Source organism: Gadus morhua, chromosome 2 (assembly GCF_902167405.1).
Source record: "Gadus morhua chromosome 2, gadMor3.0, whole genome shotgun sequence".
Taxonomy (NCBI): domain Eukaryota; kingdom Metazoa; phylum Chordata; class Actinopteri; order Gadiformes; family Gadidae; genus Gadus; species Gadus morhua.
Window position 1 is genome coordinate 18,689,201 of NC_044049.1, and position 10,110 is coordinate 18,699,310.

The following is a 10,110-nucleotide window of genomic DNA, read 5'->3' on the forward strand; positions in this document are numbered from 1 at the left end:
TCTCGGGAGGTGTGGAAAACGTGAAGCAGCGAGTGCCGGGGCACGGAACTGCCTGTCCTCTCCCTACACCGCTCACGTAGGCGATTATCCAGCCGAATGGAAAGGGAGATCAGTTCGTCGAGAGTGTCGGCCTCCTCCCTGGTAGCCAGCTCATCCTTAATAGACTCACAGAGACCAGAAACAAAAAGCCCATGTAAAGACTTGTCGTTCCAGCCCGACCTGGCTGCATAGGTCCTGAACTCGACGGAGAACTCGGCTACGCTACGGGAGCCCTGACGCAAGGAAATTAGCCGCTTGGCAACGTCCCCTCCCTCCACTGGGTGATCAAAAACCTTCCTCATTTCAGCTACAAAAAGGCCAAAGTTCTCATTAACTGGGGAATCACTTTCCCATAAAGCTGAAGCCCATGCTAAAGCATTGCCCTTAAGTGACCCGATAACAAAAGCGATCTTAGCTTTTCAGTGGGGTAGCTGAGGGGCTGCTGACTGAAAACTAAGGAGCACTGGATCAAAAAAAGCTCTGCACGTACCCATGTCCCCAGCGTAGCGCTCAGGGGCAGGAATGAGAGGCTCACGAGCCCGTGGCAGGTGTGCCGAGAGAGTGGGGTCAGGCGGAGGCGCCACAGGCAGTGGAGGCAAAGTGGCGGGGGGAACCAGCAAGTCCAATTGTGCGCCCATCTGTGTGACACGGGTAGCGAGACTCTTAAAGGCTTCCACAGCTTCCCGGAGGGCGTTGCTGTGCTCAGCAACCAGAGCGCCCTGGGCGGCGAGAGCTCCACGGATGCTGTCAATGTCCGCTGGGTCCATCTTGGCCAGATCGTTCTGTTATGGTTAAACGATGCTGAACCCAAGAGCAGACGGAGACGAAGTTGAGTTGAAGGAAAAAGGGTTTATTGAACGAGGCGAGGAGGCGGGTATTGGATGAGGTTGCCGGGGAAGGAGCGAAGCAGGCGAACTGGAGTGAGGGATCCGGATAACTGCAGGCAGAGGAAACCAGAGTTGAGTCGTAGACAAAAAACTACAAAAGACGAGAGAGTGAGAGCGAGGTAACACAAATACTAGAGCCAGGCGTGTATCATTACCACAGTAGTGCGTAGTACGATCTGGCACCGACAGCAGGGAATCCAAGGGTTTATGAAGGGGAGTTGATTGGAGATGAAGACCAGGTGAGCATGATTGCAGAATAGGTCCAGGTGTGAAGTGAGACAGACAGGAGGAGTGGCAGACCCAGGAGGTGGAAAAAACACAGCAAACTGCTGTGAACACAACAGGGTGAACCGGTCGCCCGGGGCGGCATATTTGTGGGGGGCGGCATATTTGTTTTGCCGGACTGGGTTGAGTAGGTGAAGATTGACGGGACAAAGGCCCCGTCCACACGAAGCCGAAACGGGCGAAACCGTTACGGTTTCGATCTATCCGGTTTCGAAGTATCTCCGTAAAGACGAAGCCAAGCGAAACCGGATAGATCTGTAGAAACGCTGTAGTAAACATTCCAGGCCCATAAGGGGCGCTGCTTCTGGTACACAAATCCAGAAGAAGAAGAGGCGAGCATGCGCATAAAGGCTGCCCCCCGAACCACTAACAACACACACAAACAGCTCTTCTACGATGGCGAACTAGATTCTCAATAAATAATGGCTTAGCAACCCAACAAGGGACATGATATGCTGCAGAACGATTACAAGCTTGTAGTCCGCCATCATCTTTTTTGTTGTGATTTCTGAGACTCCGCAGGCTTAAGAGCCATTGGCTAGGAGGTCGAGGGGTGGGGCGATGACGTCATGGTTTGCGGTTTCAGTCGGTTTCAGGCGTCCTCACGAAACCAAAACGAAACCGGATAGATTTGAAACCACCTCCGAGGGTGGTTTCAGAAGTTTGCGGTTTCGGTCAGCGGATTCGCCGGCTTCGTGTGGACGGAAGGCCGAACCGTACAAGACCTTTGCGGTTTCGCCATGAAATCGGCTTCGTGTGGACGGGGCCAAAGTCAGGACTGCCTATAAAGTATATTCCAGTGACTTACGGAAATGATTAAACCTCATGGTTGGCTAGATGTCACTGGCCTAGCATGTGCCTACTGCCTACATCAGTTAGAAACAGTTACAAAAGTTTAGCAACGCAACTCAGCAACACTGAACCAAGTTACATTTGCTTTCAAGCTAGTTCAACTCCAATTTGAACGATTACTCTATTGCTTACAATCGTTCATTATTAACATTGTTATACACTGTATGTGTAGAACTCAATAATTGTGTTTATTATAAAATCCACGGTATTGATAAGCTTGTTAGCTAAGACTTACCTGATATGAAGTGCTCGCTGCAGATTGTTGCATTTTTAATCATCTGCTCGCTCCAATCGCTTCTTCTGATAGCTTGTAACTAAAGACGTCTCCTTAAATGGGGTGCGAGTTGATGGTATCCTGTAAAACGTCTGTGTTGTGTTAGTCTTATTAAAATGGTTTGTGCAACCAACCGCACAACAATAAATTAGGGTGACCATACGTCCGTATTTCCCAGGACATGTCCGTATTTCACGTCCTGTCCCGGGTGTCCTGGGTTATTTTTAGAAAGTGAGGAAATGTCCTGGTTTTTAAAATTACCTTCTTTGGACCATTACATTTACATGCACTAGGGCACTGCCCACGGCGCTGCGTGCGACGTAGCCTAATCCCCGCCCCTATGCTGTCAGCCCTATTAATCAGAACGTAGACAACGTGACTGTCAGTCATACGCAAGGAACATGCCGAAGCGCAAGTGCTCGTTTACCGACAAATTACTAAAGAGTTTCCCGGCTTTCAGACCGGGTCGAGACAAATGGGAAGCCTTGTGCAAAGTGTGCAAAGCAGGCACATATGTCTCGGTGTCCAATGGAGGTGCAAGAGATCTGAAAATCCACCTGGACACCGAGAAGCACAAAACAGCTGTCCGAGGCGAGGGTAGTGCTAGCTCGATCACACAGTACTTTCTCAGACCAGGGAACGAGGATGCAGTGAATGCAGCGGAGGCTGCATGGTCATTTCACACAGTGAAACACCACAACAGTTACAGATCCATGGACTGCACTAGTGCATTGCTCAAAAAGACCCTCCCCAATTCAGACACTGCTAAAAAGTTTAGTTGTGCCCGAACTAAGACCGAGGCTATTGTTGATAGTGTACTGGCACCGCATTCTGTAGAAGTGGCGCACGAAGCACTAAAAGACATCCCTTATTGTGGTGTAAGTACTGATGGGAGCAATCATGGTGCGGTGAAAATCTTCCCCATCATTATTCAGTATTTTGATTGGAAGGCGGGTGGTGTTCAGAGTAAACTAATTGAAGTGCAAGATACACCCAACGAGACTGCAACGACCATCGCCAATTACTTAATGCAAACATTGACGAAAAACAATTTGGCCTCCAAATGCGTCGCATTTACCGGCGACAATTGCAACACCAATTTTGGTGGAACTCGGCGTGACAAAGGGGGAAATAATGTGTTTGCACATTTGAAGAGGCTGCTACAAAACAAAACATTGATTGGCGTGGGATGCCCAGCACATATCCTTAACAACTGTGTCCATCACGGGGCAGATAGGCTTAATGTGGACATTGAAAATATCATTTTCAAAATCTACCAGTACTTCCACATATACACTGTGCGCATAGAGTCCCTCAAAGAGTACTGCGATTTTGTGGATGTGGAATACAGGAGGATGCTGTCACACAGCAAGACCAGGTGGCTCTCTCTATTCCCAGGAATAGAGAGGATGCTGCAGATGTTCCCTGCTCTAAAAGCATTCTTTTTATCCCAAGAAAAGCCACCTGTGATGATCAAGGTTTTTTTTTAAAACCCTTTTAGTGAGGTGTATTTGTGGCACATGCACTCCCTTATGTCCATCTTCCACTGCCACATTCAGGAGATGGAAAGGGAGGACAACTCCATCATGGAAATCAAGAAAATATTGAGCAGCATCCACAACATTATTGAACGGAAGACCAATAATTTCATGTCCCTGAAAGTCAAGGGACTGCTTTCCGCACACCGCAGAGAAGGACTTGGAGAGGGATGTGACAAGTTCATGGCGGATGTGCTAGGCATGTATAGCTCATGCTTGGAGTACCTGGAGAAATGGATGGCGCCCATGGAAGAATTCACACCTTTCATGTGGATGGACATGAGCGAGGCACCTAAGTGGGATGATGTGGAGGCCTGCATCAAGTACCTTGAGGAGAAAGGGGTGGCAATTGACAATGTGAAATGCTTTGACCAAGTGTCCAATTTAAAGAAATTTGTGGAAAGCTGCAGTGAGGATGAAGCATTCATGGGCCTGCAGGTGCACCAGAGGTGGGTCAAGTACTTCGAGAAGGCCAAAAGCATCGGATGCTACTCGGAGCTGCTGAGGATGGCACAGTTTGTCTTCGCACTTTCTCCACATAATGCAAATGTGGAGAGAGTGTTTTCACTGATGCAGAGCCAGTGGACAAAGGAGAGGAACCAGCTCTCAGTTCCATCTTTGAAAGGGATCCTATTTGTGCAATACAATCTCAAAGATATGTCATGCAAGGACTTTCACACGTACATGTTGGGCCACAAGACACTGCTGAAGAAGATCAGCTCTACAGCAAAATACAAATGGGCAAAGAAGGACGAGGAAGAAAAACCAGACGAAGAGGAGGACAAAACAGATGAAGAGGGAGACGAGGATTAAGCAGGGAAGTTAAGATGGTGTGTTGATATTTATTATTATTTTTTGTATATTCTAAGTTATTTTTTCGAGTATACAAGAGGTTTTTTTTTTTATTATGCTCATTTGTTAATTTATTTTCTCCAATAGGCTACCTGATTGTAAATGACCTCATTTGTTATTTATTTTAATTATTTTCAATGATTGTAATTCAGCTCATTGGTTAATTTCCCCCCCCCCCAATAGCCCTACAAAACAGACATTATTTTGTTCATTACTGAGGCTAAGTGAGTGTTATTTCGAGTTCAGAGTTATTGTTAACTTGTTAAGTGAAGGATGTTAAGATGCGACATTATTTCTTTCATTGTGCTGTTCATTCATTACAGGAATTGTTGACTCAAGCATTTTGAATAAATACATTTTGAATAAAATTATCATTTGTTATTGGAGTTATTGTTATTGACTTTTACTGAAAAGCATTTTTAATAAACCAACTGTAAATATCTTGTTCTATCTATATAATATAATATACCGGTATAATTGAATAATAATAAAATACTATTAAAGCAGCAGCATCCTCCACATGACCGCCCACCCCCCAGCCACCCCCGCCCCCCCCCACCTTCAACCCCCCCCCCCCCCCCCCCCCCCCCCCCCCGACAAGGTGTCCTGGTTTTCCCAAATGAAAATATGGACACCCTAAATAAATGAATGCGGCTCTTGTCGCTCTCGTCTCTTTCTGCATGACATGGGCGTAGAGTATGGAGGTAGATTAGTGTCTATATTATGCAATCAAAAATAATAGGTTTGAGAGCAAAACTTTCCACACTGCAATCAAAAAATAGATTTGAGAGCAAAACTATCGACGCTGCAATCAAAAAATCTTTTATTAGAAGATAAATAAATGTGATAAAAAAATATTAATGGGAATCCAAAAGTTTTGTTATGGAAGTAAATCTGTGCCATCGGGTTTTGAAAATATAAACACATTGAATTATAAGCACTGAATATTTATGCATTGAAATAACCTGAATTTTTTGCCTCCGAATTGAACTCTTTACATTTTCAATATATCATATTTACCTTTATTTTTCAATGTTAAAAAATTAAACGTTAAAAAATTAAACGTTAAAATATTCAACTCAAATATTTTCAACGTCCCAAAATTCTGTCCGCCAAAGTCACCATCAAAATTCAATGTACGAAATTCAGTGTTAACATCCGGGGACCCAAGGAAGAGCAATCGATCCTAGATGCTAGATCGCGGTCAAACGAGTGGGCGCGTCATTCTCGTTGGATACCTGACTCTCACGCGGGAAGGCAAAACGGATTTAGCCATGTCCAACGGCAAAAGCAGCAGTAATGGTACGGAGCCCCCCAAGGGACATGGAGAAAAAAAAAAAAAAAAGCAGAGAGAAAAAAAATAATTAGGTTTGCGAGATCTCGCAAACCAACTTCCGGGTCAGAATTTAACTTCCGGGTCAGAGGAAAAACTAACAACCACAGCAATGGAGCTTGGGAGATTTATCAACGTTTATTTTGAGCTTGGCCTCAAATATTTGGACATCAAATCAATACTTGCCAGTAGGCACGCCTTCCACATAAGTGAGAGACATCTGAAGAGGATACTGCGAGACAGGGGACACTCTCGCAGCAAGGCGTACTCTGACCTGTCGGTCCTGGTGGATTTTATTAGCGACCAACTACATTACTCTGGACAGCTTCACGGGTACCGATGGATGTACGCTAAATGCAGGGAGCATGGACTGCGTGTGAGGAAAGAGGATGTGCGGTTGTTGTTGAAAGAGCTCGATCCCAGAGGAGTATCACGAAGGCCAGCGAGACGTCTCAGACGACGAAACTAACTACTAGTGTAGATAATAGATAGTGTACATAATATACAACTAGTATTACTTTTCATACCCTGACATGTTTTGATTGTTAATGTTCCTGCAGTCTTCTTCTAAATGTCACATGATGTTGCTGTGGTGTCAAGACAGCTGGTTTTATACAGGTTTCAGGTCATCCTACTTGAACCGGCAGGACGACCGCACCCCCTGCTGTATACAATCAGCTGTCTTGACAGCTGATTGACAGAAGACTGCAGGAACTTGTCATGGTATGAAAAGTAATACTAGTCTGATTACAAGAACAATTAAGTCAATTGTTCTTGAACAAGTACAATTATTAATTCATTGTTAAGTTTTCATCTATTCTAGCTAATGTGGCCAGTGAAAAATATGGCCTGAAAATATCAGGAAACAGCACCAAACTTGTTTGGCAATTTTTTGTTTATTCAGGGTTCCACATACGGGATAGCAATATAGTTACAGTAATAAAAAATGTTCCAGTCGCAACAAAAACATGAATAGCGTGCGTTGTCGTTTTTTAACCCCTCTTTCAGTATTTTAAACTACAGGTTGTAAATGCACAGATAATTTCAAATGCTTTTCCGTCGGTAACATGTCAATATTTTTACTGATTGGCAATCAGAAGTTCAGAGTTCGATAGATACATCCATTTTTTTGGTCACATCATTTGAAATCCAATGATATTCTATCATGAAAGACTCTTACTCACTTACTGAAGCCAGTTACCATTTTTGTTAAATACAATTCTAACTGAAAAAAGTGATACATTTGTTAAAGTACAGTTCTGAAATTGAAACACGTTTGATTTACTTTTTACAGGCTTTGTCTATAAAGCCTAATTTCGGTGTTTCTAAACTATCGTTTAAAGGAATATAACATTTGCCAAAAGCTAGAGATGTTGAGCTATGACTTTAAAGGAAACTTATAAAGGAAAAGGACAGCAAGGTGAATTAGTTATGTGACCAAAAAATCCTGCCACTTCGAAGCTCAACACAAGACACAACTAAATACGTCTGACCTACACACATGCCCTGATGGCCTCTCTGAGGTGCATGTACAAATTCACTGCCTGATATGGATCTGTTGCTAGAGTGAGATTGGAATCAGCCATAAAGATGTTGCATAGTTCATATAGATCTGGATCACACGGTTTGGTCTGGCGAAAGATGCATTCATTTTTGCACAGCTGAAAAAAATCACCATCTTCAATTGGGGAAAGGAAGTATCTTGTCCCATAGAGTTCAGGTAATGCAAACATCACGTTCGGCCGACCGCTGGGGACGTTAAGGTTTTTCGATGGCCTGATGGTGTGTGTGTTCCAGGTCTGTGCAGTGTCATCCAACACATCCTGTTAAAAGCAAGAATATAAAAACATTAAATACATTAAGGAAGAACTATAAATGCATATCCAGGGCTGTTCGCTTATTTTTTTTAAGTGGTAGCATTGGTGCCAGCAAGCACAAAAATTCAGTAGCATAAAAATAAAATTTGTAGCACACAGTGTGATCGAAAACTTGCATAACCTTAACCCTTGCATTTCACTCTAATTACCTTTGAGCATGTCATCTTTGTCTCATTTGAGATTCACAATTAATATTATATCCTTGTGTGCAGTAATAATTGTAGAAAAAATTAATAGGAATAGGGCTGCACTTATTTAGACAAGAGCCTAACCTGCCAATAGCAACTTTTGTTGATTCAGAATTGTTTCCCCACATTGAACAATAATATTAATATCTATATCTGCATATTGTTTATCTATACACATAATTATTATAATAATGATAAACATTTCCTTTTAATTAAAACCAAACTTTATACATTGAACACAGCCTATTCAATTAATTAGTATACATATTTCTACAACTTAGGATAAATTAAATAGGTTGTTGTGAATGTTTTTGGAGTAGTTCTTCCAAGGCTTATTTCAAAATGTGTCTAAAGGCGACTGTTGACTGCTCTCAGCTCTCTGCAGCTGAAGGACAAGATGTGTCCAGCCAAAGTGGCGGGTGGACTCAATAACTTAAGACTACTTTACCCAGTTTGGCGAGTGTTCATTTTGAGCCCTCTAAGCAGTGTTGTGCATCATTAAGTAAATCTGTGCCATCGGATATTGAAAATGTTTTTATTATTGGATATTTTGAATAATTATGAGCTATTGCATGTATAAACTCACACATGCATAATCCCATTCACAAATATATACGTAAGTTTTAACAATACTTGCTACACTTTTGTAGTTGAAGTTATTTATTTAGTTTAATTGATTATTTGTTTTTTCTTGAAGTGCTATTTTTTTTATATTGCACATACTGCCGCCTGAAATCTTCAATATATACGTTATAAAACAGCATAAACAATGTACATGGGGTGAGTAGTGGTGTAAAATAACGTGATTCATATTAAAAAGGGAGACTTCGATCGTATACTGCTGTTTATTCTAGCCGAGCGGAAGAGCATGCACTTCTTCACTCCACGTTATCTCGTATAACCAAACGACAGAGGGAGGCGCTGTCACACTAAATTTGTACCGGCTGCCAAATTTGTACCGGGCGCGTCATCCATACGTAATCCACTCCAAATCTGCCTGGCAACAGATGATCGCTTTGTCCGAAGGTTCACGAACATTCGCGAACCTTCTATCTAGCGATCCGTTATCTGTATTGTCCTATTTCGTCCCTGACCTGCTTTAAACACTCAGTTTACTTGCTAAATTTGATTAAACAATTAAATACAATACAAATATAATGTAAAAACAAGTGTTATCTAGATCCGTTTTCTGTATGTTATTTCGTCTTAGGCAACATGAGCGCGAATGTTTTTTGAAACCCGCTTTAAACACTCAGTTTACTAGCTAAATTTGATCAAACAATTAAATACAATACAAATGTAAAGTAAAAACAAGTGTTATCAAGCGATCCGTTAACTGTATTATGTTATTTCGTCTCTGGCAACATGATCGCGAATGTTTTTTGAAACCTGCCCGGCAACGGACGACGCGATCATCTGCTGACAGGCAGGTTTGGAATGGATTACGTATGGATGACGTGCCCGGTACAAATTTGGCAGCCGGTACAAATTTAGTGTGACAGCGCCACCTAGTGGCGCTACATATTATAAACCTGACTGTTACAACTGTACCCCTGAAATCTTCAATAAAAACGTTATAAACCAGCATCAAAATATGCCCGTTGACTTGCGTTAGCCTAGCTAGCCTAGTCTCCAATGATAAAGAACACCAATGCTAACTAGGAATCAGGCCCTATGTCCAAAATTCCGAACTACCCTTATTTTTCAATTCGACGTCCTTCTTATGTACAAGTGTCCGTTAGTATTGTCCATTGCTGAATCTTACAGAAACAACCCATACTAATGGCATATATACAGGTGCTGGTCATATTATTAGAATATCATGAAAAAGTTGATTTATTTCATTAATTCCATTTAGAAAGTCAAACCTGTAGAATGTATACATTCATTCCAAACAGACTGATACATTATAAGTGTTTTTTGCCAAAAAGAATATGATTATAGCTGACAACCAATGAAAACCCTAAATTCAACATCTCAGAAAA

At 42.3% G+C, this 10,110-nt stretch overlaps 1 long non-coding RNA gene across 1 annotated transcript; it reads right to left on the reverse strand.

The window, feature by feature from the left end:
- Nucleotides 1–868: 868 nt before the first annotated feature.
- Nucleotides 869–1,231, reverse strand: LOC115536063 (uncharacterized). The gene is made up of 2 exons (XR_003974600.1): nucleotides 1,082–1,231; nucleotides 869–976 (listed from the first exon to the last, which is right to left on the reverse strand). It is a non-coding gene; the product is annotated as an uncharacterized LOC115536063 (long non-coding RNA).
- Between the last annotated feature and the right edge of the window lie 8,879 nt (nucleotides 1,232–10,110).